This window comes from Pantherophis guttatus, chromosome 2 (assembly GCF_059756535.1).
Source record: "Pantherophis guttatus breed Tessera chromosome 2, ASM5975653v1, whole genome shotgun sequence".
Taxonomy (NCBI): Eukaryota; Metazoa; Chordata; class Lepidosauria; order Squamata; family Colubridae; genus Pantherophis; species Pantherophis guttatus.
The window spans coordinates 185,412,168-185,439,915 of record NC_142064.1 but is presented as its reverse complement, the minus strand read 5'-3'; the positions used below and the strand labels follow the sequence as shown (position 1 = coordinate 185,439,915).

Below are 27,748 nucleotides of genomic sequence, written 5' to 3'. Positions count from 1 at the left end.
CCTTCTCCCTCTCCTGGAAAGTCAGGGATCAGCTTTAGCTATCAGAAAAGAACATATCTTGTTCTTCCCAGCCATCAGCTATCATTTACAACCAGAAATTTAGGGAGAGAAGAGAATCCATTTGTGACAGCCTAGTTGAACACTACAATGCTCCTTTCTTTCATAGCAATGGAGACAGTCTGAAATGATTCAACCCGCTTTCATTCTAAAATTTCACTAGGTCTGCATCATCAACAAACTGGTATTATTTGCACTTCCAAGACTAATGGCACTTCTACACAAGGGGTGCATGCCACATAGCCCCTGTATGATCTCATGCTGCCATCTGTGTTTGGCAGCTGAGCCACTCTATTTCTGGCTCAATGTAGCATATCTGGGATTGCACAAAAGAGTCTCTTTTCATTTGCAGAGATGAAGCTGTGCAGTGGATCATTTTCCTATTTCCTCTTCCTGATCCCTGGTTCCAAATCAACCTCTCTCATCTCCCTGTCAAGGCTGTGCTGCAACACACTATGCATCTTCTTATATTAGCCAGTGATGATGACTTGAAATCGTAAGGCAAATGCAACAAATATTAAAGTCAGAGAATCTGCATGTGTGCATTAGCTGTAAGAAGTCCCAGAGCAGGCTGTTTGTTTCCACTTCTAATAATCTAAATATCAAAAAAAAACGCTTTAAAAAGTAGAATTACTCTAGCCTTCTAGAGAGGACTTTGGGGTGAATTCTAAGCCATATTTAGAGAAAGCTGCAAGTTGTCAGAATAAAATGAACTGATTAGCACTAATGTACCCATTCAGCAAACAGATTCAGCTTATCTTCTAAAAGACTTTGGCATTCCCACTATGTGAACAAAAGAATGAAGCAACATGTGACTGTTGGTAATCTGTTCAAAAGTATCCTCACAAAAGCAAAATTTTCTGCAGTTATTATTCAGAGTAAATAGTTTGAAAAATGCACGGATCCTTTCATAGGTTGGTTGCACCTGTACATTAATAATGTAATATGTAGGTCTAATTACAATATCTACAAAAAAAAAGGAACAAACCATACAAGCACAACATTAGATGGGCTGTTATCACTATCTTAATAACATATTAATAACAATAGCTAAAGCAGCTATTCCTCGCCAATTGTTACTTTTAATAACATTAATCAGCTTAAATCAGCACTTACAGTTACAGATATGTATTTCAATTTATCTGATAAATGCCAAGGTAAAACTTGCCTCTGCATTTTACCTGGAACAAATTCCTTACTTTTTAACATTCTAACTTCTAGACAAGGAACATTGCATGCTCAAGAGTATGTGGTACCAGCTCCTGCTAATGTGAAGATTTGCATTTTTAGAAAGATTTGGAAGGATGGCAGCATTGCTACCCTTCAGCTTTGGTGCCCTAGGCGAGAGCTTTAGCCTAAAGCCAGCCCTGAAGAGGAATACACAAATTAATGCCTTCCAGGTATACTGGATTTGATCACTTCCAAGCCGAGATGGCATAATGGCAAACAATCCATAAGAATTATTATTTAAAACATTTGAAGCACACTAACTTGTCTACTCTTTATGTAGACTTCTGATTTTGCAAGTTTCATGTATGACTTTTACTACCTGGTATTTATAAACTATTATGTAATAGTATATATTTTGCATGCCAGCCATCAGTCCTCTCAACTATACAATTATGATATATGAATGGTTATTAAAATATCTTTGGGGGGGGTCTGGGGAAGCCATGTCTTCTTGAAACTAATGGGAAGAAAAACTAATCATTGTCTCATTTTTCATTTTCTTTTTGCAATCTATCAGAATATTTGGATGTTCCTCCCTGAAAAAAACAATATTCATAACTTGTCTAAACAGTTTTAAATAAAGACAAGTATAAAAGGTCATATCTTTTTGGTTATGAAGCAGAATAGCTGAATCTTATGGAAATTAAAGATAAGCAAAATCATACTATTTGCTGTTCAGAAAACTCTAAGCACAATGTTAACTGTTAATTGAATTTCATTATGATTTCTATAAGCCATAGTGAGGAAATTATTTTTGGTTTGTTCACACATTTTAAAGTTGCTAAAACATATAGATTTGAATGTAAACTTTTAATGATTTCTAGACAGCAGTTTGTTGTTTGACCACTTTTAGACAATCTGTTTGTGGTATAACATAATTTCCATAAAGGACTGGAGCCTCAGAGGAAATTCTTCCTGCAGCGTTAGTTCTTCATTTGCAAATAAAGCTTAAACTAGAAGAAGAGGAATATTAGATAAATTAGAGGCAGTATTAAGATTAGTCCCCTGATAATCCCTAATCATCACTTGCTTTGGAGATAGGAAATGGCAGCAGAAAAGATGCTATAAATCACAACTTTCTTCTTCTCTGTTTTGGATTTCAGATTATAGTTTCATTTTTCATGTTATTTATTGCAAAGCTATCAGTGGCAGAAATACTGGAATCCCATGATTTGTTAAGATTGTGCAAAAAAGGCATTGTGATTGTGAAAGCTGTAGAAGGATTACTACTCATGAACACCTGTTAAATTAATTCTTCAAGTATCTTAAAAAAGTACTTCTATGTAAATTAGAATGGGATGATCTGATCTTTCCGTACTTCAGATTTGATATTATTCCCTCTAATTACATACTTATGTTTTGCAACATTGAGCAAACAGATATGCAGGTCAGACGTAAGAGGCTAATCTTTGAGGCTAATTGTCACTTCAGTAAACACACAACAAGTTAACATATAACCACGAGCCCAAGGTCATAGTGACCGCAACAGTTTTCCAAAATGTTCATAACAGCCCTATTTTTAGAAACGGACTGTTCCAGTTGCGAATAGCTTTTGTTTTCCAGCCAATAAGAGTGTATGCAGCATCACACTTGCATGAGTTATTTGGTGTTTTCTGTAGTGGCATTTGAATTTGAGTTGCGGTCATTTTGACGGCAGATCTTTGTTAACATGTATTTTTTTATATATAATGTTGGGGCCACGTTTTCTGCCAAAAAGAGTGTGATTTGGTGATACAAACGTCAAAGAAACTGTTCTAACATGGTATGGAGAAGCAGAGAGTGATCTGAGTGAAGTGGAATCGGATTGCAATGAAAATTTTGTAATGGACGATGAGGAACCCACTGCCGATTCTAACATCAGCGATGATGAAGCTCCCGATGAAATTGATGACCAGGTACAATCTATGTCGTGCAATAATTTATATGGCAAGAACAAATTCAAATGATCTTCTGTACCTTTTGGAAGCAATAGATCCAGAACCACTAGTCACAATATTGTAGTGCAATTACCTGGACTATGGCCAGCAACTAGAGCAGTCATTATGACCTCATGTTTGTAATAGTGTAGCTGGAATAGTACATCTGTGGTTAAGGATTAAGTAGTATCAGAAAGACTTGTTTTTGGGGGTTGCTGCAAATATCAGCGGTGCTTGGGTGATCAAATATGATATATACTTGGTTATCTGAAAACAGTTTATAGTAACGTTGCTGATTTTCAAATTGATTTCAGGTTTGTAAGGTGAGTGAAAGATAAATTATGCATATTAGTTATTCACAATGCATTCAAAAAGTATTCAGACCACCTTCACTTTTGTCTAGTGATTTTTGTCAATCACTATGCTGATTTTAAGTTGTTAAAATTCATTTTTTTTCTCATTAATCTACACTTACTACCCCATAATGACAAAACAGAAAATAGAATTTTAGAAATTTATTTTTGAAAAAAATCTGAAATATCACATTGGCATAAGTGTTCAGACCGTTTGCAACTACACTTGAAATTTAGCTCTGGTGCCTCCCGTTTCTTTTGATCGCTGCTGACATGTTTCTACACTTTGATTGGAGTCAATCTGTGGTAAATTACAAAACAAAATTGACAAAAGTGAAGGGGTCGGAATACTTTCTGAATGCACTGTACTGTTAGTTGTCAATATTTACATACAAACCCCCATTATTCCCTTTCAGAAAAAACAGTGCTATGCAGAGGGCATAGGAAGAGCAAAAATAATAAACTGGAAAAATAAATACATAAAAATAAATGAGAGTCATGAGTTACAAAAAAAGAAATAATAAACATAGCTAAAGCTAGCTTACCGAAACATCATTTACTATGCTTCTCTATGTCTTTCCATCACTGCAAACTGTTATTTCCACCATGTCTATAAATCCCTTTATATATTGCATTTTGTACAGAAATTCTTACTTCTCTACTTTTAAAGGTCTCATAAGCTTTAGTCCAACTATAATTCTCTTGGTGTCCTCCTTTCTCATGATACTTCCATTCTTCCTTCATATATTTGTCACCTCAGTAAACTTCCATCACTCATTCTTTTCTTACACCCACTCCTTGTTTAGCAACTGAATTCCATTCCAGCAACCAGGTCATTAACTGAAATGGCCACTCACTGATCACATGACTTGAGAGACAAAGAAGATGCTTCAAATATTGCTGGTTGCTGCCATCTCAGTCAGATAAAATTCTTTTGTGCAGCAACACCAATCTTACTCTCATCCTGTCATGCATTGTTGTCAGATGCACAAAATTTAGTCATAAATGCTCTCATTTTTGTTATTGTTTATTCCCACTGTATTGTGAATGGTTGCTAAATGAGGAATGGGTATACTTCTTATTCAGTTCTTGAATTCCATTCCATGCACTGTCACATGTTTTAGTTCCATCGCTGTTGCTGCACCTGCCCTGGAGATCCACACAGTCTACCTTCAAGAAAATCCTGAAAATGTGGATCCTTCAATAGGAACTGAGTTTGAGTGCTGGGAATACCCAAAAGTGAGTCTGAATGTTATCCAATAATTTGGTTCTCCACTTCAACCTCACCCCAGATATAACCATACATTTTCTTTAACTGAACCATGGTGGTGCAGTGTTAAGAATGCACTATTGCAGGCTAATTCTGCTGACTGCCGGCTGCCAGCAGCTTGGCAGTTCGATTCTCAATGGCTCAAGGTGGACTCAGCCTTCCATCTTTCTGAGATTGGTAAATGAGGACCCAGATTGTTGGGGGCAATATGTCGACTCTGTAAAACACTTAGAGAGAGCTGTAAAGCACTGTGAAGCGGTGTATAAGTCTAAGTGCTATTGCTATTCCTACTTACTGTTGATTTTTGCTAGCTGACTAGAATTTTGTACAAGTGACTGGCTGTAAAAGTTTAAAATATAAAATAATAGATCATATAACACTCCTGTGGTATTCAACAACCAACCTTTAATTACACAAAACTTTCCATAATTCAAACCTACCCACTCTATCATATATTTTCTTCAGATCAACGAGCAATACACTTTAATTTTCACATATCTTTCTCAATAACTGAGGAGAATCACAAAGATGAGCTAGGAGAAATTTCAAAGTTACAATAACATGTACGCCTTAAGCCAAAGAAAACTCACACTGACTCAGTCCTAATTACTAGGGTATAGGGAAGTGAAAATGTAATCAGAGTTTTATTTATTTATTAAATTTGTTTGACGCCCATCTTACCACAAGGTGACTCTTCATGACTGATTTCAGGCCCTCAAGATAGGCCAAACCGAGCAATCAACTCCACAAGTGACTGGAACTATGTTTATTGATATGAGCTATTATAACATAATCTTGACAATTCTGACTGAAATTCTCATTAAGGTGAAGTTATTGCCATTTCCTGTCACACATAAACAATGAAAGTGTTCTTATCCAATTTTCTTTCCTCATGTACTTGAAGACAAATAGTGTGTATTAAGCATGTTCTAAGAGAAATGAATAGATGAAAGGGAAGAGGTGTCAGGTGCGAAATGTCAGGACCACATATGAAGTTCCAATTGAACTGATTTATTATTAATCATGCCTATGCACAAGAATCTACTCAAGTAGATTCTTGTGGTTTAAGAAGAAATTTTTAAATGTTTTAATTGGTAGTGAGTTTTAATTGGGCCAAATTTATATATCTTTTAATTGTTTTTAATATTTGTACTGCATGTTTTTTAATTTTGGCTGTACACCGCCCTGAGTCCTCAGGGAGAAGGGCGGTATAGAAATTTAAAATAAAATAAAAAATAAAATAAATAAAAATAAAGTAATGGTTACCTTTTCTTGGCATTAGATAAGGGTCAACAGAATTATTGGGGAAGCTGAACTCCATTTGTTGGCTATGTAGAGATTCTAGGCTGATTCCTCCTTTGACTCCGCCCCAACTGTTTGTCACTCCTTCTCCCACAGGAGGCTTACTAAGGATAACAGTAGTAAAGTTTTCCCAATAGTCTGGCTCACATGAACCAGTAGCGGCGGCGATGAGTGGTTCGGCGAACCAGTAGCGGTGGCATGCAAGACTCCACCCACCCGCCTGGACGTTGTTACTTCCTGGTTTTAACCAGGAAGTAACCTGTTTTTGACCCTCTGTGCATGCACAAAAGGCTTTGCAGAGGGTCAAAAATTGGATGTGTGCATGGCGTGTGCACTTCCGAACTGATAGGGAAGGTAAGTAGACCCCTGTCACCATCTCTCTAATCTCAATTATCTGATAATGTTGCATCAGGAAGGAGAGACAGAAGACCTTGAAAGAACTCCTTTTCTGCTAAAACCATGAAACTGCAATGGTGATGGAGATATGGGGGTGGGGAGGGGGAGAAAGTTATTTCACTTTTCTTTGCACTCTACTTCTCAGCCAATTTCCATCTAAGCCAAATGTTAGAACTTTTCAATTCACATACTATTCATCTTCTCAACAGAGAGTTCCATAAAGGAAATTTTCTATTAAGGTCTAATTCAAACAACCTCTGCCTTTTGGTCAGAGAGGGAAAGATATTTCTGATTGCTTGTGCCTGCATTTTGATTTTATTCCGAACCTTAGTTATATTGCAGTGATGTGTATCAAAGTTTCAAAGCTAGAAATACTCCAGGGGGGAAAATATGTGACTTTGGATGAATGCTTTTTTTAAAAAAAATTAAAGCCATGATCTGTTTGAACAAATTACATTTCCTGAGATTTACCGTTCTTTTTTCTCTGACAAATATATCAGAAGTTCATAAATGAACCTTGTCTCTCAACTTCATTGTTACCAAATTCTCATATAGCTAGAACCCTTGCTGGATACAAATTTGGCAAAAAAATAATAATGCTGCATTATGATTATTATGTATTTTCAAGCAGTTTTCCTCATGCATAAATATCTGCGCACATTTTTCCTAGTTATCACAGGCAATGATTTTTTCCATAAAAAAGTACCTTGCACCTATTTTTTTTTTCATTATGATAAAAGTCCCAAATAGACTCCCCTCTATTTTGTTGTCTTACAAAAGGTAAAAATTATATTGCACTTTTTTTAAGAAGGCTGATTTTCACGAACATGTGTATTCCTGGGTCTGCTTTATTTGATAGTTCTAAAATCAATTCAGGTTATCCTTAGCCTACAACCGCAATTGTTGGACCTGGAATTTTGGTCATGAATCGGTGCGGCTGTTAATCCGAGCTCTCCCAGTTGTGGTCATTAAGTGATCAAGCAGGTGATTAAGCAGATGGAATGAAAGTGCTGCCTGCCAAAGGAGAGCAGACACCTCCCCTCCATGTGTGGAAAGGAACTGCTGTGTTCGGCAAGAGAAAAGAAGCTTAGATCTTCAAGATCTGAGCTTCTTTCCTCCAGCCACTGCTGGAGTTCACCTTCCCTCTTTGTGCCAAGTTTTCTACCCTTCAGAAATATTGGATTCACTAGTTTTCTGGAGAGAGAGCTAACAAGCACAATGTTTATGGAAGGTAGGAAGGCTGGAAAGGTTGGTGCTCTCCTAATAATTATTCTGAAGGGTAGAAAGTGCCTCTTTCTGGCTAGAAAGCTAGCAAACTTGATGTTTCTGAAGGCAAGAATGGCTTTTTCCAGCTGTTCTATACTCTTCAGAAACATTGTGTTCACTAGCTGTCTGGCTCCACCTTGCATCTACTTGTGCATCTGTCAGAGCCTGTGCATCTGCACAAAAAGAGAAAGATAAGTGGACCCAATGAGCGGTGGGAAGAAAAACTGAGCCTTCCAGCTGTGGTGGGGCAGGGTAGGTAGCTAAAGTGGGAATGGAGAAGTAGGCAGGGAGCTGGCCGAGGCCTCCAGATCTGCAGCAGCTTTGTGCATGCTGGTGGATCAGGTGGGTGGCTGAATGGAGGGGAGGAGAATTGGGCATGTGGGGCAGGGGCGGGTTTCAAAACGTGTCAGAGCCTCCCGCCACCGCTACCGGTTCACCCAATCTGGGGCGAACTGGTAGCAACTCACTACTGATGTGGGGTGCCAATTCAGGCCAAGAGCCTGAATTTTGATCATGTAACTGGGGGGAGGGGTCACTGCATTGACCACAACTTCAGGCAGAGATCATAACTTCCTTTGTTCAATGCCACCATAATTGTGAATGATCAGTAAAAGAACAGCTGTAAATGGAGGATTACCTGTATTTTTATGTAACAAATTTCCCATCGTTCACTGTTCAAGATAAAACCAATATATTCATTGGTATAAGTAAGGTGTTAAAATCTTTAGGTTGAAAAGGAATTTATCTCCATAAAAGAAACCAACGTAGAGATGGTGGGATATCTGGGTCTAACATAGAAAACATATACTTGTATTCCCAACCATGTAAAAATTGCTTTCATAATTATTATATGAATTAACCTGATATGGTACTCCAGGAATTAATGTATAGATTTTAACTTATTTGTCTACTTTTTGCATTTCCCAGATATTCGCAGCTCAAAAATGGACAGTTCAAATAATGTTTTAAATATATATTTCAAGAGACAATATGTATTTTAAAATCATGGTTAGTGAGGGAAAAAATCAAAATATGTAACTGTATATGTTAGTGAGGAAAAAATGAAACATGTAACTATATATATGACATGTTTCTTTTACTTTTCTACATTAAGGCAGACTTTAGTCAAAATGAATGAATGAATACACATAAAAATGACATGAAGTGGAAATAAATGGCATTGTTGACCCTCAATATTTACTGTGCAGCCTCTTATCTCTTATGTAAATATGGGGGAAAGGAAACTGCATGCAGCTCGAAGCTCTATATTAAATTTAATTAAATATTTCTGAAACTCTGCTAATGAAAAAGCTAAAGAGATAAGCAGAAAATAATAAATAAATGCATTTTTATCACATAAATTCAAAGAGTGTGAATTATGATGGTCCTTCTTCAAACAACAACAAAAATATTCAAACAGCACAGCTATTAAGTCTCAACAGGGGCGCAGCTTGGGCGAGATCTAAACGAAATGTGGAGACTCAGTAAGGAATTCTTTGTGAATCAAATAAAAGTAACGTTAGAAGGTAATATTATTTGAATAGTATTGCAGTATCAACAACAAAAGTTCATATAATGCTATGATAACACACTTTAATGTGAAAGTATATGATTGTGTCCTCCTATTAAATTTAGCTCTTTTACTGTTCACGTTATCCATTCAAATATGTACTGCTCTGAATTTTGCCTAGCAATTATTCCAAGAAGGGTCCTCTTATTTTCTATATGGTATTGTTGCTTTCACCCAGGAGAGGAGTAGAAATCTTTTAATCTCACTGAAAACCACAATTTAACATAGGTAGGATTGCTAGATAGATTTGCAACTTTTGATATGTGGTGTTTTTTTAATGAGTATTATCATTGCCTCTGTTATATGTTATGTTTTATTTTCAAAATCATGATAAAAAAGGCATCAAGAAGGAGAACAGGTTTTCTAAATATTTGTCGTGGAAAAAAGCACAACACTGAGGAAAAAGAACCATGGTTGTTGAAAGAATCATTGGGTCCCCACATTACAAGAAAGAGGGTTCCTCCCAAAATAGAAAAGCAAAACATTTATAGAAGTTAGGGACTAGAAGGCAGGACATCCGAAGGATCTGATTTGTTGGCTTTTTTGTAGATGCTAGGCAGGTCCTTATCCCTGCACCTGGTGTTAGCTCAAGTAAAGGTCTCACAGGCAGTTAGATGTTTACATTATAATTGGCATGTTTGTCCACCTATTGAGTTCTTCCCAAGGATCTGGGATAGACAGATGTTGCTTACTAATATAAAAGGTATTATTGTAGAATGTAAGCTGTTCCACATAAAGCTGGTCTTTGCAATTGACTGATGGTGAATTTGACAATGGTGTTCAAGTGGTATTCCACTTGTTTTTGGTTTACACCCAAAAGCACCTATTACCATTGGTACTGCCTCTATTTTCTTTTGCCACAATCTTTCTATTGCTATTGCAACTCTTGCCACAGTCATTCTATTGCTATTTGCAGGCATTATCTTCTCCAGTTCTTCTTCTTCTTCTTCTCCTTCTCCTTCTCCTTCTCCTTCTCCTTCTCCTTCTCCTCCTCCTCCTCCTCCTTCTTCTTCTTCTTCCTCTTCCTCCTCCTCCTCCCTTCTTCTTCTTCTTCTTCTTCTTCTTCTTCTTCTTCTTCTTCTTCTTCTTCTTCTTCTTCTTCTTCTTCTTCTTCTTCTTCTTCTTCTCCTCCTCCTCCTCCTCCTCCTCCTTCTCCTTCTCCTCCTCCTCCTTCTTCTTCTTCTTCCTCTTCCTCCTCCTCCTCCCTTCTTCTTCTTCTTCTTCTTCTTCTTCTTCTTCTTCTTCTTCTTCTTCTTCTTCTTCTTCTTCTTCTTCTTCTTCTTCTCCTCCTCCTCCTCCTCCTCCTCCTCCTCCTCCTCCTCCTCCTCCTCCTCCTCATCATCATCATCATCATCATGCAAATTTTTAAGCTGCCCTAGAGCTATAATGTGAGCAGACTAGTGAGGTTTCTATGTTTTGGTTCACATGGAATTGTAGCGGGGAGGCGGATGGAATTGTCTGGGTTCAGGAAGAATTAGTGTGCATCTGGTAGGATAGGCAAAGGGAGGAACTTGGTTGGACCTTAGTCACATCAAAAAGTCAGGGAGGAAAAAGCATCCAGCCTCCCTTTTGTCTGTAAGATCTATTTTCTCCATCACGTATTCATAAGTAACAATCCAAAATATATTATTCTGTTAATTTTCATTGTCTTTTGCTGCTGAAATACCCTTTCTGGGACAATTCATGTCATTAACTTATATATGATCTAACCTCCCTAGAAGTTTATAAAATACTAGTTAGTTGGTTATACCTAGTTAGCTTAAATTAGTGACATTCAACACTGGAAGGTGTAAAGTCCTGCCAACTACGCTGAAATATTGTTTAAAAAGTCTTTCAACCCATTTCCGATCATGATTCAGAGTGAATTTCAGTAGCGAAATATAGTTTTAGGGAGGCATGTACAAAATCATATAGAGTAAAGAAACAACAGTGCATATGACACAGGGGAGAAAAAGAAGTTTTTCTTTTTAAAAATTAGTCTTGGAAACACATTCCATTGCTGAACTTTGGCACTGAAATACTTTATGAAACCAAAATAAACTGTGATAGTCCGCATGGTGCAGCAGTTAAAGTATGAGATCTGGACTGAGCAGACCTGGGTTAACATCCACCTTCAAGTATGCAGCTCTGTAGATGATTTGGGGTGAGTCACTCACTCTATCTCATCAACACAGAGGTTGCTTTTTGGGCTGGTGAAAAATGAAGAGTGATCCCCATATATTCTGACCTGAACTCTTAGAAGAAAAGTAGGATTTAAAAAATGTGATGCTGATGCACACATACACATCCTGCATAGGAAATCATTTTGTGAATTACCAGAGATTTAATCTAGATAAGAGAGAAGAACAGCTCATTCAGCTTGTACATGCATTAATATGTTTACTCCCTTGAAGACAGAGGCTTGTATTGGATGGCAAGGAGATGGCAGTAGAGTAATTAGGAACATTTTGCACCAATGCACTATTTCTGGAGAAAGATACTTGCCTATGGTCACAGGTATCTCACTTATAGTAGATTTGAATCATTGTTATTTACTCAATTAGGCAGGAGTGTCAAACTTGCGGCCCATAGGCCAGATGTTTCATGCGCTGCCTACGCCCACCCTCATTTTAGTGAAGGGGGGCAGTTGCAACATGTCATGTGACAACAACATGTCATTGTGAGTTTGACACCCCTGCTATAAGGGATCAACTTTGAAATCTGAATAGGTTCTTAATGTAGACACTAGAAGACTCCTCCAGATAGTGATGTGTTTCTCAGATTATATGATTTACAGTGATGCTATCTTCATTGGTTTATCTCCAGATTCATTCAAAGTTCTGATTTTTACTTTCTAAGCCCCCAAAGGTTTGGAAAATGAAACCCAGAGATGAAATCCAGCAGGTTCTGACAGGTTCTGGAGAACCAGTAGTGGAAATTTTGAGTAATTCAGAGAACCGGCAAATACCACCTCTGGCTGGCTCCAGAGTGGGGTGAGAATGAAGATTTTGCAGTATTGTTCCCCCAGGAGTGGGAAGGGAATGGGTATTTTGCAGTATCCTTCCCCTGCCACACCCTCCAAGACACACCACGCCCTCCAAGACACGCCCACGGAACCGGTAGTAAAATAATTTGGATTTCACCACTGATGAAGCCCCTAAAAGTATGAAGTTCCTTACCTGCTCAGATTGTTATAAAGGCCCAACCCTACCTTCTTTCATTAGGAACGGTACATTTACAGGGCAATGAAAACTTTAACTGCTATTTTGTAATACAGCTATGGTATATCAGTCTATTTTATTCAGTAAATTAAAAAAAAAGACTTTTAAACATTTCTTTCGCTTTATCTGTTTACTTGCTATTTTAATAACTTTTTAAAAATAATTCTGTTTTTAGATACTATGTGCATCTTGGCAATATATAAACATTTTAAGTTGCATATAAACACTTTAAGTTGCATGTAAACATTTTAAGTTGAAAAGTAGCTGCAGATTCTTTTATCCCCTTGATTTTCAATGCAATAATTCTCTAGATCGCATTGATATTTGGAGCAGAGAATGGACCCTTGAAATATGCAAAAATACCATTACAAAAGTACTAAAACCCTATTTGATGCTTTGGCAGAAATTGAATCATGGTACAAAATGGTTTTTTGTCTGTTGAGAGTTACATTAGAGAACCTAGAAGTTTTGTGCAGCCAACAACCTGGAAACCATGTATTAATCATAATAAACCTTTGCCTTTATAGTGCAAATTCTGTTCATTCACACTGATGACTTAGGATAGTGTCTATTTTATTTGTCAACCCTTCACATTGTTGATAAAATAATCCATAACAACCTTTGCAACTTTCCTGCTTCCACATCATGCTGCCAATTCATTTCCACTTGACAAGTTGTGTATCTGGTATTTCTGGAAAGAAGGGTAAACCATAAATATTGATTGGCCTTTCACAAGGAAAAAAACAGAGAAAGTAGAAACAGGCCAAGAAACAGATCCTTTTCACTTTGGTAATGTCTAGAACAATTAGTCTGTAGGAGCATTGGCATACAGAAGAAATTGTACGAAGCAATGAACTGCACTATATATTACACTTTTAAAAAAATTATAATAAAATTTAAATTTATTTTTAATTACTTTTTAAAAAACAGCTAAAAAAGAAAAGTAACCAAGCAAAAAAATAACTATAATGCAAATACACACAAAAACTTTGCATAAAATGCTTTAAAAACTTTTAAAAAGAAAAAAAACTATACATTTCACAAAATTTTAATTTTAAAATAATTACATTTGTTAGCTTATTTATTGATGAAGCTGAATAGTTCCACTATTACAGAGTAGAGCTGAGGATTTTGTATAATATCTGCATGACAAAATTGCTCAGATTCGGGAAGGATTGGACTCTGACTGGGTAGTTTCAGGCGGGGTGACTGAGGCGGGCCTTGAGAATATTATCTGGGAAGAGTTTGATCTGGTGGCTCCCGAGGATGTGGACAGGATTCTGGGCAGGCTTAGCGCGGCCACATGTTTATTGGACCCATGTCCCTCCTGGTTGGTGCTGGCCCCCTGGGAGGTTACACGAGGCTGGCTCCTGGGGATTATTAATGCTTCTTTGAGTGAGGGTTACTTCCCCGCAACCTTGAAGGAGGCTGTGGTGAGGCCCCTCCTTAAGAAGCCTTCCCTGGACCTGGCTGTATAAGCGAATTATCGTCCAGTCTCCAACCTTCGCTTTGTGGCGAAGGTTGTTGAGAGTGTGGTGGCACGACAGCTCCCCCGGTACCTGGAGGAAATGGTCTATCTAGATCTGTTCCAGTCGGGTTTCAGGCCTGGGCACAGCACGGAAACGGCATTGGTCGCATTGGTTGATGATCTCTGGAAGGCTCGGGACAGGGGCTCTTCTTCTGTCCTATTAGATCTCTCAGCGGCTTTTGATACCATCGACCATGGTATCATGCTGCGCCGATTGGAGGGGTTGGGGGTAGGGGGCACTGTGTTGCAGTGATTCTCCTCCTTCCTCTCTGACCAGTCGCAGTTCGTGTTGATGGGGAGACAGAGATCGACCTCGAGGCGCCTTGTGTGTGGGTGCTGCAAGGGTCGGTTCTCTCACCCCTTCTGTTCAACATTTATGGGAAGCCGCTGGGTGAGATCATCCGTGGTTTTGGGGTGAAGTGCCATCTGTATGCTGATGACACTCAGCTGTACATCTCCACCCCAGACCACCCCAACGATGCCCTTGATGTGATGTCCCGGTGCCTGGAGGCCATGCGGATCTGGATGGGGAGAAACAGGCTCAGGCTCAACCCATCCAAGACCAAGTGGCTGTGGCTTCCGGCATCCTGATATAGTCAGTTGGTGCCATCGCTGACTATTGGGGGCGAGTCGTTGGCCCCGACAGAGAGGGCTTGCAATTTGGGCATCCTCCTGGATACACGGCTGTCTTTAGAAAAGCATATGACAGCTGTGGCCAGGGGGGCTTTTTATCAGGTTCACCTGATACGCCAGTTGCGCCCCTTTCTGGATTGGGATGCCTTATGCACGGTCACTCATGCTCTTGTCACACCCCGCCTGGACTACTGCAATGCTCTCTACATGGGGTTCCCCTTGAAGAGCACCCGGAGGCTCCACCTGGTCCAGAATGTGGCTGCGCGGGTGGTTATGGGGGCAACTCAGTGCTCCTATGTAACACCCCTCCTGCGTGAGCTGCACTGGCTCCCGATGGTATTCGGGTGCGCTTCAAGGTATTGGTTACCACTTTTAGAGCACTCCATGGCTTAGGACCCGGGTATTTACGAGACCGCCTTCTGCCACCGATAGCCTCCCACTGACAGTACGCTCCCACAGAGAGGGGCTCCTCAGGGTTCCGTCGGTCAAACAATGCCGACTGGCGGTCCCCAGGGGGAGAGCCTTCTCTGTGGGGGCACCTACCCTCTGGAATAAGCTGCCCCCGGAGATACGGCGGATCCCGGATCTACGCACGTTTCATTGTGCCCTAAAGACGTTATTATTCCAACAAGCCGGGCTGGCCTAACTCTTTTAAATTGTTTTAATTTTTAAACTGTTTAACTATGGGTTTTAATACAGGGGTGTTTTTTAATTGTGGGTCAAATTAATTTAATCAGATTTTAATATTGTTTTAAATTTTGTATTTCTGTGTTTTATCTGTTGGCTGTTCACCGCCCTGAGTCCTTCGGGAGAAGGGCGGTATATAAATATAAACAATAAATAAATAAATTGTGACAAAAGACAAATCTGTCTGCAGTATACCTTTCTTTCTTCAGATCAATAGATACACTTTTTCTCAGTACAATATTCAAGATTATTGCTTAGCACATTGTAAGCCGCCCTGAGTCTCCGGAGAAGGGCGGCATATAAATCAAAATTAAAAAAAAAAAAGATAGCTAAGTCTCTTCATTTAATAAAGTCCCGTAATTCATTGTGGAGTCCTTTAGGTGTAGCAGAGCATTCCACAGAGTTTGTTTCTGCAAAAGGTTAGAATTGTTGAATGCTGCTTTAAATGTTTTATTTCTTAAAACCAAGAGCTGCAGTGGAGCAGTGGTTAGAGTGCAGTACTGCAAGCTACTTCTGCTGATTGCTGGCTGCCTGCAATTTGGCAGTTCAAATCTCACCAGGCTCAAGGTTGACTCAGCCTTCCATCCTTCCAAGGTGGGTAAAATGAGGACCCAGGTTGTTGGGGGCAATAGGCTGAATCTGTAAACCACTTAGAGAGGGCTGTAAAGCACTCTGAAGCAGTATATAAGTCTAAATGCTATTGCTATTCTGTAAATTTCACTCATTTTCAATCATATTCTAAGCTATTATCCAAATCTGCCCAGGTCAATGTTAATAATGTTCTGGAGAACTTGCAAAGTGGGAGGCCTATCGGATGCTATAAGGGATACTATTCTATACTGTTCTTGTTTTAAAGTTAAAAAAAAAAACCCTCCATATCCTGGTTTCTACTCTTTTGATTTCACATAGGTTTGAGCATATATTTCCAATCAACTAAGGGGGATGACTGACACTGGATGGAGAAGTTGATCCTGAAGATATTGTGGTGCCAAGGCATGTACAGTTCTAGATGTACTTTGAATTTTACTCAGAAGCTCACTAGTAACCAGTGCAAGGTGCTAAGTACTAATGTCAGGTGCTTCAAGAATGTACACCTTGTCAAAAGATGGCCCACTACATTTTGTAGCAACTGTAGCTTTAAGTGAGCTCCATATAAACAGCATGTAGAAATCTATATGCACAATGATAAGGGCATGATTTACCATTGTAAACCTGGTCAAGTATGCTCAATCATCACCTCCATCCATCCATCCATTCAGCAGCAACCATAATATAGGAAGTCCTTCAAATTGCAGATCGACTATCTTACCAATACTGCCTTGCCCCCCAAGGGACAACCTTGAAGCAAACTAGAATCTCAGTAAACAAAGAGCAATTCCACATGTTTCTTTCTGTGCAAACTATCCTTGATTCTACTATAGCCATAGAATATTTCATCTATTGCTCCTTGCTCGCTTTCTGAAGCTCCAGCCATTCAGTCCAATCACAGGTTTCTAGGGCTTCTTTTTCTTTTGAGCCATTCACTTTCATTTATATATTTATCTCATGATTAAATTCTATTCATTCTTGTCCCTTCTTGTTTTACTACACAATTTCTTAAATAATCATTTCCCAGTGAATTTAATATATTTTTGTTGGTTCTCCTGACATAATTGATATATTCCTTATACTGTAACAAAACGAAGGGTAGCACAGTCTTAGATAGAGCTATGTGTTTCATTTGACATTTTTTTTCTTCACACAAGACTTAAATTTTTCCATCCACTTCCCCATTTTTAGCACCTGGGTATATCAGTGCACCACAAGTACTTTCTAATTAGTGTAATGTGCAATATGTTGCCATATAAAGTAGTCTTTAGAGATCTTAGTTTGCATAGAATGGTATGAACAGGCTTGAGGTAAAAGTGGCCTTTGTTTATGCTTTGAGCCAAAATGTGGGGAAAAAATGACTGATACTGTGTCCTTAACATTAACAATCTGTTGCAATATTTTCAGGATCAGACTCAATAAGTTATGAGAGAGTTAAGAGTTCAAATATATTTTCTTTTATTTACATAAGGCATTCTATATTCACTGAATATTCACAGATAGAAGCAAAGAAGAGAGTGTGTGTAGCTCCTTATATATACAATGGGTGGAGCTAGATATGGGAGTGGTGAAGTATGAATACATTAAGAAATGAAGAATAAATTAACCCCTGACATCCCGTTCATATACTATTTACACATTAGAGAATAAGGCATTTACTTGTGACACAATCAATGCTGCGTATCACAAGGAAATGTAAATCTGATAACCTAACTTACTATTTCTACTTTACCTGAATGTATGAGTAAATACAGTCCTTTGAAAAAATCAATAATATTAACTGAATCAAAGATCAAAACATCTTTTGCAATTTAGTTTTTTTTTTTAAACAGTCACATTAGCATCCACAATGGGATTAATTAGACTCTACCGGAAGCTTTTCAAACAGTAAACATCTAGCTAGTTCACTTATAATTACAGCTTATTCTTAAGGATTAAAAAAAAAGGAACCAGAAAAGAAAGACACCAAATAAGCGTTATTACTACTTTCCCTAAAAACTTACATTTTCTTTTGTGATGTGGACAAGAAAAGATGGTGTGTATGTGTGTGAAGAGCAGTCAGGCTGAAAACCCAAGCTGTGTAAACCACAGATAAGGGATGAGTCTTTCTCTGACATCCATTTCATACACAGTGGAAAGCCAAGATAACAGCTGTGCAAATCATTCACAATAGATCCGGCTTATGAGGTCTTGATAAAGACTGAAGAACCCTCTCAGGGCCATAACTGTGAGGATCTTTCACTCCAGAAGGAAATGGGGGTGGCCTCTGCCTTCTCCCTTTTTCTCAAGGAGGCACTTAAACATTAATTCCTCTGAATGACTGACAGCATTTTTCTCATGCATCTTTTTTTCCCAGAACTTTACTAAGGTTAATTATGCATTGAGATATTTGCTGCTCTTGCTGTTATGTCTTCCTAACTCATTGAGAAAATAGTCCCCTTTATAACATTTTGATACAGAAACAATCAAGAGGAGGGAGATGAAGGGACATGTTTCAAGATGCCACCCTGGGCATGAATGGCAGCTCCTGATACCATGTCATTCATCTGAAAGGCAGAATCTAAAAAGGAAAGCTTGCTCTTTTTCTTATTTAAGACATTATTACTGGGATCACCAATTCTTCGCAGCTTTAATTCTTGAGAACCCAAAGTAGACTGCTGAATACAAGAGATTACAACTTCTTTAAACGAAGTTCAATACATGCATCTTGGGTTTTGAAAAAGAGGAGCCAACAGGACTTCTGTCAATATGCATTGGGCTGGATTCAGCATTCCCATGAATGGAGTTCTACTCACAAGACATAGAGAAAGATTAACTTGTTATTTGGTCTCTTTCCTGCAATGTAGGCCCATACGCACTTTAAAAAACTTACAATATGAGATGGTTGGAAATTTGAAAGAGGGAAGGATATGATGTGGAGACATATAGTGAAGGAGGAAAACCACATTGTCTCTTCCTTTGATGGGAGTTTCTCAAAAGGAACTCTTCCTGGACAAATACGAATTCAGTTCAAAAGCTTTTAATCTAAGTAATTGAAATTAAGCTTTTATTAAATGTCTTAATCCTTCTACAGTGGAAAGATAAAATTTTGATTCTAATTAGTGCATTGAAGATCTGATGTTACTACTTTTATGAATGATCTTGCAACTTATGAATGAGCTGCATGTAGATGTAGATTATGATTGGATACACATATGTTGTCTTTATTGAAATTGTTGTGTAAAATATAATATATGAATATGTATATAAATATACATGGAGAGGTATCTATTATCATCTCTCTCTCTCTCTCTCTCTCTCTCTCATCTGTCATGATTGTTGTATTGCTAAACATTTACATTTTTCTTTCAATGTAATTTTATTTGGTTTCCTTTGTTCTGTCCAGTTAATGTAGTTTATTACTCTGTGCAGTCTGCCAGGTAAGATCTGATCCATATGAGAACATATTTAATATCTAGATACCAAACAGAAAAAAGGGGGGGGGGAAGAAAATTAGGAACCTGCTCTTGTGAGTCTATGTGACTTGTAGATGTTTTTCTAAGCCAATCTTCTGTCTACATCATTTTGGTTGCAACAGATGCATTTCTGAGCAACCACAGTTCTAAGAAGCAGCTTACATATTTGAATGTCCACAAAGGTTCAGCGGAGGTGATTGCAATGCATGTGATGATGTAATCATGCAAAAGTGATGGCTTATGTAGTTGAGAAATTGGTTTTCTCTGAGCATCTTTGATTGCTTGCAAACATTTACCCAATTAGGTAATATCAGTGCTACTGAGTCTGAAGTTTACTTCCTGTTTATATACAGTCACTTTCTTTGCCAGGTTGATGCAGGGCGGGAGGAGGGCATTGTTTTCTCCTTGGTAATTCCTTGATAAGGGTATTGTATTATGCTTCCTTGTTTATCTGCATTAATCTCTGTCTATCTGGGAATTGATTGCTAGAGAGGAAGTGTTCTGATCTTTTTGTTTTTGTCTTTATCTTGTTATATAGTTGAGAGTAAGATGAGACACAAATTTGTCTTGGCATCATCATAGTTTGTAATTGATGTCACTGTTTGTATGTTAGGTGTAGTGGAAATGAAGCCCCCAAACCTTACATAAATATAGCCTGAATTTGCTATTGAATTTATAAGCTTATAAATGGAAGTATTGTTTCTAGTTGCATAGCACTGTGTGCTTGATTCAGAATAGTACATTAATAATTTTAGAACTGTTTTTTTCATATTACTGTTCTCTTTGTTGATCATAAAAAATTATCATATCTTATTTATTTTATTTATTTATTTGTCAAACATGTACAAGGTAGCCAGTATAAACATAAACATAAACAAAGGAAGTAAGTACAGATAAATGGGGACAGTAGGACAGGGACAATAGGCATGCTGGTGCACTTATACATGCCCCCTTTATGGACCTCTTAGGAATGGGGTGAGGTCTACGGTAGACAGTTTGAGGTTGAAGCTGTGAGGGTTTGAGGCTGTAACAATGGAATCAAGTAGAGCATTCCAGGCATTGACCAATCTGTTGCTGAAGTTGTATTTTCTGCAATCGAGTTTGGAGTGGTTTACCTTGAGTTTGTATCAATTGTTTGCCCATGTATTATTGTGGTTGAAGCTGAAGAAGTCATTGACAGGTAAGATGTTGTAGCAGATGATTTTGTGTACTATGCTTAGATAGGACTGCAGCCAGAGCAGTTCCAGATTGTCCAAGTCCAAAATTTAAAATCTGGTGGCATAAGCGATTCTGTTGTGAGTAGAGGACTGGAGTACTCTTCTCATAAAATACCTCTGGACCCACTCAATTGTGCTAATGTCCGATAATCAGTACAGTGTGGATTCCAGGTGGATGAGCTGTATTCAAGAATTGGTCTAGCAAAGGTTTTGTATGCCCTAGTTAGAAGTACAGTGTTATTGGAGAAGAAGCTTCGCAAGATTAGGTTAACAATTCTCAATGTCTTTTTGGCAATGCTGTTACAGTGAACTCTGCAGCTTAGATTGTTTGAGATGAGTACTCCTAGGTCCTTGACAAAGTGAGGGTCATCTATGAGATCATTTCCACCCAACTTGTATTTGGTGTTCTGATTTTTTTTTATCTTGATGTAGAATCTGGCCACCTTCAGCTCATGTAGGGATGTGGCCAATTCCCATATCCTTGTGACTGGCGGAGGGGGGCATAAGGAGTTTTGTCTTCTCTAAATGGACAGCTTCCCCTCACCTTGTAACCATACTCTTCTCCCTGTTAGTATACAAGAGGAGCAGCATCTACTGGTCTAAAAACTCAAGATGGCAGGGGTACCCAGGTGATTAAATTTCTGCCCCATTTATTCACGTGTTAATGTCACACCCTAAGGGCAGATCACAATCATCATCTTAACTTTTAGGCCTTCCCACCCACAGATGTTATGGTTCAAGAGCAAAATGAAAATATGTGCCCTTCACCAAACTTTTGTTTCATAATTTATTGGGAAGTTGATAGGACTATGTTACTTTATCCCTTTGGTATATTTTTACCATTAGGTGCTGTGTTTTATGATGTTATTGTTGTGCTTTTATCTTTGTAAAGTAATTAGAAGTTTGCAACTGAAGCAAGCTAGACATTTTGAAAGATAAATAAATAAGCTTGTCCAGCTATATCTCTGGAACAAAGGATACCTTCATTTTCAGCATTTCCCTTTTCCAGCAAACCACATCTTGATTGCGTTTGCACATTTCTCAGCAGTTTTACCATTGGCCTAGGCCAGGGCTGTCAAACTCCTGGCCCGTGGACTGGATGTGTCATGTGCTGACCATGCCCGGTTTAGCGAAGGGGGGAAAAGTCCCGATACGTCACATGACGCCACTATGACAAAGTGAGTTTGACTCCCCTGGCCTAGGCAAATCATTCAGCAAAGAGCAAAATGCAAAACTGTTGCAGCTGCCAAAAGACTCAGTGGAACTGTCCTCAGTACTTGTTTCTTCAAGGATAGTGTAGCTTCATTGAGTTTATGCTTTGAAAGAATTCAAGGCAGTCCGTGGATTAAAATGCAATCTGAAAAAGGGCTTGTAGAAAATATTAGAACCAGTACCCTCTTCGTTTGTTTAAAATATTATCTTTGTACTGTCCTTCTGAAGATAAATTATGACACAATCCGATAACTGTGGGATCATAGTCCAGGGACTACAAAGCTGTAGATTGTACTCTCCTTCAACAGACAAAGCTTTTTCAGTGGTCTGGGAAAGGTACATAGCTACAGCTTTCTTCAACACACACAGAATTCAAGGAATGTGTCAGTAGGAGGCAGAAGGTGAGGTGCAAATTAAATCCAATATCCATGAGATACAGGGGTGGGTTCTATTTACCTTTACTACCTGTTTGCAATGGGAGCACACATTTCTGTGCATGCACAGACGCTTCTGCGCATTTGCAGATTGTACCTTATGACATCCGGGCAGGTGGGTGGAGCCTCCCACCGCTTTTACTACTGGTTCGGAAGAACCGGACAGAACTGGGAGCAACCCACCACTGATGAGATGCCACTGAAGACTTTCCATTTTTCCTTCCAGCTGCCTTCCGTTTTTAGCTTTATTTTTGCATTTCCTTCACTCTAGATCTTTCTCGCTTCAATATTGTTGGGTTCCTCAAATGACAGAAAAAGCCCCACTGCAATCTCCAGGATTTTCTTTTGAAAAATTTATATATGCTTCCAATGCAGTCCTGTATCTGCCTGCTGAAAACAATGTCTAGTTGCAGTCAGTAAAGGTTACTGAATATCTGCAGCCTTAAAGACCATTAGTTGCAAAAATTCTGTAATAAAACTGCCAATGTTTGGGCAATGAATTTCCCTAAAGAGGCTATTCTAAATATTATATTGCCTTGCTTTCTTACTTAGCTTTCCACTATATCTTGACCTACCTCTCATTTTATACTCCACTGTGGAATAAAGCCAAGGGTATTGCTTAAATGCAGTGCTTTGCAGTTTCAGTCCATAAGGATATGAGCAAAGGGGAACATAAGGTTAGATCTATATTTAGACAAGCTTAAAACCCTGTTGTTAGGACTGGAAAGATATTAATGTCACCCAGTGTTTAGTAAAACCCCTCCATATCTTGCCCTTCGAATCATATTTATTACTGGTTCCTCTACGGCAGTCCCAAAGGTGCTTTTTTTCAAGAGGCAACTGGACTTTCTGGTTTTTCTTTGAAGACGTTCCGCTTTTCATCCAAGAAGCTTCTTCAGCTCTGACTGGATGGTGAGGAATGGAAGGATTTATACTCCTTGCAGACAGCTTTGGAACAACCATAACCTGGATGACTGAGAATCTCCATAGACCTCTATGGCAGTGTTTCTCAATTTTGGCATCTCTATGATGCGTTAGCACTTTATGCGTTAGCATCTTTCTTTACGTTAGCACATTGGTTTCTTATACTAGTACATTAGTGAGTCATATATCACGAGAATATAAAAATGTTAATTAATTAGGTCTCCTGCAAATGGTAGAGGCCTGGGAGGTTTGTGATATTTGCATCCTCAGCCCATTTTTTCTGACCCTGTCTCATTTCCACTCTGCCCTTACAGAGGTTTTGACAGTGGGATTATCAAAAAGCAAAAAGAGTGAGCTCGTACCAGTTCATACTGGTTTGGGCAAACCGGTAGTTGTGACCTCTGGGTGGGAGTGGGCCCGCCCATCCGCCCATCCGCCCATCCGCCCATCCGCCCATCCACCCATCCACCCATCCGCCCATCCGCCCATCCACCCACCCACCCATCCACCCATCCGCCCATCCGCCCATCCACCCATCCACCCATCCACCCATCCGCCCATCCACCCATCTGCCCATCCGCCCCGGCACTATGCCGTCCTATTTAGCTGTGTTTTTTAAGCTGCACGCATGCGTGCAAGTGCGCATGCGAGCAAAGTGCATGCACATGCTCACATTTTTGGTGCTGGGGCGAACCGGTTGTTAACAGATTAAAAGATTAACAGAGTTGGAAGGGACCTTATACGTCATCTAGTCCAACCCCCCCGCTCAAGCAGGAGACCCTACACCATTTCTGACAAATGGCAGTCCAATCTTTTCTTGACAGTCTCAAGTGATGAAGCTCCCACAACTTCTGAAGGCAAGCTGTTCCATTGGTTGATTGTTCTCACTGTCAGAAAGTTCCTCCTCATTTCTAGGTTGAATCTCTCCTTGATCAGTTTCCATTCATTATTCCTTGTCTGGCCTTTCAGGTGCTTTGGAAAACAGCTTGACCCCCCCCCTCTGTGGCAGCCCCTCAAATATTGGAACACTGCTATCATGTTTTCCCTGGTCCTTCTCTTCACTAGATTAGCCATGCCCAGCTCCTGCAACCGTTCATCGTCCCCTAATCCTCTTGGTTGCTCTTCTCTGCACTTTTTCTAGAATCTCAACATCTTTTTTATAGTGTGGTGACCAAAACTGGATGCAGTACTCTAGGTGTGGTCTTACTAGGGCTTTATAAAGAGGTATTAGTACCTCGCTTGATCTTGATTGTATCCCTCTGTTAATGCACTTTAGGATTGCATTGGCTTTTTTAGCTGCCACTGCAGCTGTTAAATTATGTGAAGCCCATCTCTGGCTTCAAGGGTGAAGGGGAAGTAAGTAAGGGAATTCAATGTTAGAGTCTGCTCTTTCAAGGCTTGAATCTTGGATATAAAGTCCTTGACTTACAATGATAATTGACCCTGACAATTATGGCTGTAAGCCATGTAAAGAGGATCACCACTAGCTGAACCTGATTTTCTGACTAGAGAAAATCATATCCAGTTAGTCCAATTTTTTGTTGTGGTCATTAAGTGAATGTGGCGGTCATAAAAGAAACCCATTGTTCACGTGCTATTAGGTGTTTTTTTTTTCTAGAAACTGGATGACAATCACATGACTGTGGGGTGCTGAGGACAGCTGTAAATATGGGTTGGTGGTCAAGCACCCAAAATATGGTCATGTGATGGCAGGGGGAGCTAGGTCATAAGTAGGTTTTTTTGGGGGGGGGTCCTTCATAGCTTCAAATGGTCACTAAGCAACCAATTGTAAATTGAGGACTACCTGCAATGAAATTCAAGGAATGTTAATGGTACTCTTAGGGTAGCAATTTTAAGCGTGATTCCAACAAATGTAATCTAGCTAGGATAGGACTTCAAATTTGTTAGGTGAATGCTTTTGAACTTCAAAGCACCTCTATGTCTCCAGCACGCTGTAATTGTGGCCTTATTCTGAAAGTTCTACATAGTATTGATAATATGCAGTATGTGACCTCTAACCTAGGCAAAACAAACAAACAAACAAACAAAAAAGCCCACAGGTTATATATGAACTATGACTGCATGACTGCAAACTGCAAAGTTTCAAAGTATTCATTTTAGTGTGCATATATAAATGCCCCTCCCTTCCCAGTGAAAATTATATATGCAACATTACCTTGAAGATGGACATTCTGAAACAGGTCCAGCTGTTATATTCTCATTTTGGGGATTCATTGCTAATTTAAAACCTAGATTGAATCTACTGAAATGAAACAAGAACTGTAAAGGCACAGACCTGAAGGACACTAAATTGGAAATTAAATTCAACTTATTGACAATGTTGGCAAGAAAGCGACTTGACTTATTCAGCATCATTAACATTTCTTAAGAATTATCTTAAGATAATTATCTGAGCAAAAGTACAAAATCCAGGGCTTCTGCCAAGACATTTATAATAATATTCTAACATTTTATTTGAGAGATTTTGTAAAGCCTTTTCCAGAGACCCAATTTCATGTAGTATTTAAGGCATCAGGCTAGAAAAGAGGAGATTGTGAGAGACTGTTTTAGGCCAGTCACTTTCCCTCAGCCCTAGGAAGCAGGCAATGACAAATTACTTCTGAAAAACCTTCCAAAAAAAAAAAAGTGCAAGGACTTGTCCAGGAAGTCTCTGAGAATCAGGCACAACAGAGCAGAGGGAGAAAAAAATCCTTTCCCCATTCTTTCCCTCTTCCACCATGCAATTATAGAAATATAATGCTTCTCAGCACCATACGCAGGTACAATTTTTTAATTTTATTTTACAGATGAAAACACTAATTGTGCCTTGGCCAACAGTGTGGAACTGGACATTACATCTGCTTTCTTAAATCTGAATACTTTAGCCAAGCACTCGGCGTTAATCTTTTCACCATCTTTGTCTACCAGTCATTTAATGACTCAGAAAAGATTATGTTTTGGATTTGGCTTTGCATTGAGACAAAAAGTTGTCAGTCCTTAGCATTCTTTTCAATCTACTTCCCATGTTTATTTCTCAGTCCACAGTTGGAGTTTTGGAACAGTACAGGTAGTTCTCTCCTTATGACTGACTATTTAGCAACTGTTCAAAGTTACAAAAGACCCTCCCCCAACTACTTATGAGCTACTTTCAAAGTTCTGACAGCTGCCTCCATGGTTACATGATCGCATTTTGGGAGCTTGGCAAGAGGCTTATGTTTATGGCTGTTTGCAGCATTCTACCATCCTAAGACTGTAATTTAGAACATTTTCTTTTTTGACAGAAATTGGTTTATGTCTAGTTTTTGGTTAAAAAACCCAGGTACAGTGGATTTACTTAAGGACCACAGTGTTGCTTAACCACTGCTGCAAAAATATTATAAAATTGGGCAATCATGTGGTGTCCCACTTAACGACTGCCACAATTTACAACCAATTACAGTCGTAAATCAAGGACTACTCAAAAAGTAACACTTTAAACAGAACCGAGTGAGTAATTTAGTCATCCTTCATGTGATCTATATTAGAATACCAACTCAATGCACGATCATATTCTCTTGGTAACAATTAATTCTTTATATCAAAGATTCCCACACTGCTGGAATTATTTAGAGAGCCGAGGTGGAGCAGTGGTTAGAGTGCAGTACTGCAGCTACTTCAGCTGACTGCTAGTTCAGCAGATCAGCAGATCAAATCTCACCGGCTCAAGGTTGACTCAGCCTTCCATCCTTCCGAGGTGGGTGAAATGAGGACCCAGATTGTTGGGGGCAATATGCTAATGCTAATGCAATATGCTAATATGCTATATGCTATATGCTAACTTTGTAAACCGCTTAGAGAGGGCTGTAAAGCACTATGAAGCGGTATAGAAGTCTAAACAATAATAATAATTTAATCTAATTACTTAGCATAGTTGATTGCCCATATTTGATATCATTATATTCAAGGTTTTCCTCTTTCTTTCTCACAGATATATTCCTTTCATTGTTTGTATATAGTGATCATGAGATATTCAATTCCTTTGTAGTATTTTTCCTTCTTCTTAAAATATTTATTTTTCAGTCTTCTTATGTAAATGTGTTGTAAGATTGTAAAAGCTGATGTTTCCATTCCCCTTAATACTACTTAGATGAGGTGCTGGTGAATATTTCTGCTTAATGATGGGAATCTGTTTCTGCTTACAGCTATAGTGCTATAACCTTGTAATTCACACAACATTGATATTTCAGTAAGTCTGATGGAGAAGCGATATAATGCTGGGAGCCATGTATAATCTCCTCCAAGCTTCAAAATCTAAGGAACTGGTTTGGACAAAACTCAGCAGCACTTTTTCATGTGGCTGTTGATAAAAATAGGAGCACCAATATGATCGCCAACGTCCGATGACGGATATGGCACAAGAAGAAGAAGAAGAAGAAGAAGCTTATCTTCCTTAGGACATGTTGGAGTCCCAGTCATTGGCCAGGTTCCTAGGGATTCTGAGAACTGTCATCCATCCCATCTGGAGGGCACC

At 38.9% G+C, this 27,748-nt stretch overlaps 1 long non-coding RNA gene across 1 annotated transcript in view; it reads left to right on the top strand.

Annotated features, from left to right (window-relative positions):
- The first annotated feature begins 2,887 nt into the window (after positions 1-2,887).
- LOC148115456 (uncharacterized) overlaps positions 2,888-27,748 on the top strand; it is a 68,118-nt gene continuing 43,257 nt past the window's right edge. Inside the window, exon 1 of the long non-coding RNA XR_015732549.1 lies at positions 2,888-3,182. This is a non-coding gene — a long non-coding RNA (uncharacterized LOC148115456). The remainder of the gene's footprint in view (positions 3,183-27,748) is intronic.